This window comes from Pongo abelii, chromosome 13, assembly GCF_028885655.2.
Source record: "Pongo abelii isolate AG06213 chromosome 13, NHGRI_mPonAbe1-v2.0_pri, whole genome shotgun sequence".
Lineage (NCBI taxonomy): Eukaryota > Metazoa > Chordata > Mammalia > Primates > Hominidae > Pongo > Pongo abelii.
In genome coordinates, this window is record NC_071998.2 from 93110641 (window position 1) to 93115752 (window position 5112).

Genomic DNA, 5112 nt, shown 5'->3' on the forward strand with positions numbered 1-5112 from the left:
TGCCCTAAATATGCCTGTAGGAGGTGGCTGGAGACCCTAGTTGGGAGATCTCATCCAGTCAGGAGGAATGGGATCAGAGACCCACTTAAGGAAGCAGTCTGGCTACTTTTTGGTAGAGCAGCTGTGCTGTGTTGGGGATCTGTTCAGCCCCCAATCCATTAGAGCTCTCCATGGCCCACAGACTGGAATGGCTGACATGCCTTAACAGAGAAGGTGGCAGCCTGCCCCACTCCACTGGCACTCCATCCCAGGGAGTAATTAGAACTCTGTCAGCTATAGAACATGGATGGGGATGGGTGGAGGCCCTAGCTGTGAGGACTTGCCCCATGTAGAAGAGTGGATTGGAGTCCCATTTAAAGAAGCAGTCTGGATATGCCTCAACAAAATAGTCATACCATGCTGTAGGACAATCTCTATTAGTCTGTTTTTATGCTGCTGATAGAGGCATACCCAAGACTTTGTAATTTATAAAGAAAAAGAGGTTTAATTGACTCACAGTTCCACGTGGCTGAGGAGGCCTCACAATTATGGTGGAAGGCAAAATGCACATCTCACAAGGCAGCAGGCAAGAAAGAATGAGAGCCAAGTGAAAAAGTAAGCCCCTTATAAAACAATCAGATCCCATGAGACTTATTCACTACCATGAGAACAGTATGGGGGAAGCTGACCTCATGATTCACTTCAGTTATCTCCCACCAGGACCCTCCCACAACACACCTGAATTATGGGAGCTACAATTCAAGGTGAGATTTGGGTGGGGACAGAGCCAAACCATATCACCATGTCTGCCCCCATCTGCTTGGACTGTCCAAAGCCCACAGTCTGCAATGGCTGAGTTGTCCAATCAACCAAGGTGACAGCCTCCCCTCCCCTAGGCACTCTGTCCCAGGGAGAGATCAGAGATCTGTCCATAGAATACATGTGGGTGGGAGTGGCTGGAGACCCTGGCTGGGAGGTCCTGCCCAGTGAGGAGCAATGGATCAGGGTCCTGCTTAAAGAAGCAGTCTGGGCCATATTCTGGTAAAGAAGCTGTGCTGCACTGTGGGGGGACCCTTCCTTGCCTGGACGGTTAAGGACTCTCCAAAGCCCACAGGCTGAAACGGCTAAGTTGACAAAACAGCAGAGATGGTGACCAGTCCCTCACCCCAGGGACTCTGTCCTGTCTCATGCAAGTTCCACCATGTTGCCAGTGGCTGGCTGGAATTCCAAGACAGTAGGTCTTATCTTGTGAGTGCCATGGAAGTAGGGCCTGCAGACTGAGGCTGCTGAATCCATGGATTTGGACCCCTTTCCAGGGGTATGTATGGACCTCCTGGTTTGCCTGAGTTGCAGATACCTTTGATGGAGATCCTTGGGCTGTAGTATGTAAAGCTCCTGGTTCTCTGTGCATATCTGAGCAGCTGCTGTGTGTTGGACCCAAGGCTCTAGTGGCATGGGCTCACTGGGGGTCTCCTGATCCAGGGGTTGCAAAGATCCGTAGGAGAAGCATGGTTATTCAGGGTCACACAATCACTATCTATTTCCCTTGGTGAAGGTGGAGATTCCCTCGGCTTCCTGTCACTCCTGGATGGGCTGACACCCCATCCTGCTTTTCTCGTTCTCCGTGAGTCTAGTTGTTTCCCTGATCAGTCCCAATGCCAGTACCTGGATATTTCAATTGAAGGTGCTGTATTCACTTGCTCCTTTAATTCCTCTCCATGAATGCCATGGACTGCAGCTGCTTCTAATTGGCCATCTTGCTCACCATCTATATTTCTTATTGATAACTTTCTTGTTCCTTGGTGAATACCTGAAATCCCAATCACATCAGTACATTTACTCATTTGCTTAATTCTACAATGCTAATAAAATAGCTTCACAATACTATACCAATACCATTACTTACAGTGAACTACTAATTAATATCTCTGGACTCTGGGTTATTTTTATCCTTCGAATACATTTCAGTTAAGGTGTACAGTCAGACTACTATCTTATGTGGTTATCAATTTGATAACAGATACACTTATTTTTATTTACATATTTTTTTAAAAAATGAAGGATAAAAATCATTTTGACTTAGTTTTTAGAATTTGTAAAATATATTTTCAAAATTCAAAAGTATATACAAGGATATACTTAGATAAGGTTTTTCCCGCTTTTTTACTCTTCCACCCTTTTTTACCTCATCCCCTACAGGTAACCATTTCCTTGTTTCTTATTCTTTATATGTTTCTTTTGGTTAAAAGAAATAACAAATGGGTATATATAGCCTTGCTTTGTCTTACACAAAATGTAAGAAAGAAAATATTATTTACTAGTTTTGAAATCTGTGCTGCAGTGTTATTTATGTATCTTTTATATTTTTAAAGCTCTCCATATGTGATTTTTTTCTCCTCTCCCAAAACTATCTTTTGCTTTTGTTGATCCTATTCATACTTTTAATTTTTTCCTTTACTTATGTTCTTCATAAGAAAATGTTATGTAGATTTTTTGCATCTATTGGGATGATAATGTCATTTTCTTAATTTTTCAGTTTATTGAAAACGTTAATGTATGCTATAATGAAAAAGCAATTCCTAGATTATTGAAGTAAGCCATATTTGGTTATAAGTAATTTTTTAAAACATTTCTGAATTGTTGGTATATTGCAGACATTCAAAAATAAGATTAATCTATATTTGCTTTGCATTGTCTTATTTTTTTAATTTTGAATTTTTACGGATACATAAACTTTTATAGTTGTACATATTTTTGGGGTACACGTGATATTGTAATACAATAATGAAATGTGGAATGATAAAATCAAGGTAATTGGGATATTTATCACTGCATGCATTTATCATTTCTTTGTGTTAGGAACATTCCAGTTTAACTCTTTTAGTTATTTTGAAATATATATCGAATTATCATTAACTATAGTCATCGTATTCTGCTACCAAAAACTAGGTCTTATTCTTTCAGTCTAACTGTATTATCTCATTTGGTTATAAAATCAGGGCAACATTAGCCTCAGATTAATTTTGGCACCTTCCCCTTCTCTATAGTGTGGAGAACATTTGGTTTAACAAATACATTATCTGTAACTTGATGGTTTGGTAAAACTTATATCTATGATGGTGGAGCAGATGCTTTTTATGTGGGTAGATTTTGGATTTTTCTTTAAAATACTTTAATCATTATAGGCTTATTTATATCTTTAATTGCTTCTTGAGGTAAAATTTTACATAAATTATCTATTATAGCTGATGTCAAATTTATTAGAAAACAGTTTAAATACTGTTGTCATATAATATTTACTATATTCATAGTTAGGTTCTCTTTTTCTTTCTCTTCAATTGTGACATTCCTACTTGTACTTTATTGGTCTTGCTTAAGTTTTGTCTCTTTCATTCAACTTTTAAAAAATATTCCCTAATGTTTCTTTATTTTTTGTTTCATTAGTTTCTGCTATTAACTTTATAGTTTTCTACCTTCTTTTTCCTTGGTGATTTATCCATTGTTATTTTTCTAACTTTCCAAGTGAATAACTCACTTATTTCTAGTATTTGTTTGTAATATTGGAATTGTGGGCTGTTGATTTTCCTTGACTAGATATTTTACTTGCATCTTCAAGTTATAATATGTATTGATTTTATTATTTTAGTCTAAATATTGTTTCCATTATGATTTCTTTTCTGACACTTAAATTACTTAAGTGTGTGTATGCCTCTGTGCATATATGTGTGTGTGCGTTTTCCAATGTAATCCTCATTTTTTCCCATAATTTTTTAATTTGTATTTTATTGCACTGAGGTAAAAAATATTCTGTATATCAGCTCCCACATTCTCATTTTAACTTTTAGTTTACACTTTATGTGATGATTTTCTTTATTTTAGGGTTAGCTTTGTATTAACAATTAATTGTATAATTTTTATGGAATATGTTAAGAGAATGAGTGTATTTGCTACTTTAGCTTGTAGTGTCTCAATAACCCCAATATTTTGTCAAAGAAAACCAAATAGTCTTTTCTATTTGTTACAGAGCTAAAGTTGGGGGTGGAGAATGTTCTGATATGGTTAATTGCTTACTACATTTCAAATGCTTTACATATGTTGCCTTGTTAATTAATGTTCTACATATGTTACCTTTATCTGTTAGGTAGATATTGCCATTTTTGAGAATAAAAAAATTGTTCCATGGTCACTTAATTAGGAGACCCAATAGTTAAAGGTGTGATCTTCTAATTTTGCAGTTACTCCAACTTGGTCCCTTGATTCCTAGCCCATCACGATGGACTTTCTCTGTGGATTTCTAAACAATTCAAAACACAAAGAAATGCAAATACGTCTTAGAAAAGACCAAAATAATGAGATTGTTGCATGGGTGGAGAACTATTTTTACTAATGAGCCAATAAGCATGGAGGAATAATTCTCAAAGAATAAGATTGAGACTTGAGAGAATAGAGATATTACAAAATAGTGAAAAATCAGCCTATATTGTAACATATATTTAAATTAACATTTTAGGATTAAATACAACTGGTAAAATTTCAAAGCAATAATTAAAATTCCTGAAAAATAATTGCTTGCATTGTAACTGTACTGTGTGCAGCAATGGAGAAGAGGATGTGGGTCAATAGGGCAGTATATTAAGATAATTTTACTTTACTCTACATTTTCACTGTGTTATTGTACCGATTTTATATATTAAAAAACAATTAGAAAGAATTTTTTAGATGTAGCTAACGCTGGATAAAATGCTGCATATGGGAAGTTAATCTGAGCATTCATGTGTCCCTTTGTTCTAGTCTTTTCTGATCTGATGAGCAAACCCTTTCTTTCTCCTAGATTTATGTCTATATTTTAAAGATGGTTCTTACAACTTTAACACAAAGTGAGATTTGTATCTAATCAGCTTCAGCGTTGAGCAAGCCTATACTCACAGAAAACTGATTTTTTTTAACTTTCTTTTTATCATCTATCCTTTTTCTAGTTCATAGATTCATGTATTGTTCAAGAATTTGTTTCTTGTTCTATACCCAGCTATGACTCAATAAAGGAAAATGCTGCTCATGGTCAATTTCTGTCTGTATCATAATGTGGTATCATACTGTGATGCTGTCAGTAGGTACTGTGATGCAGTCAATAGC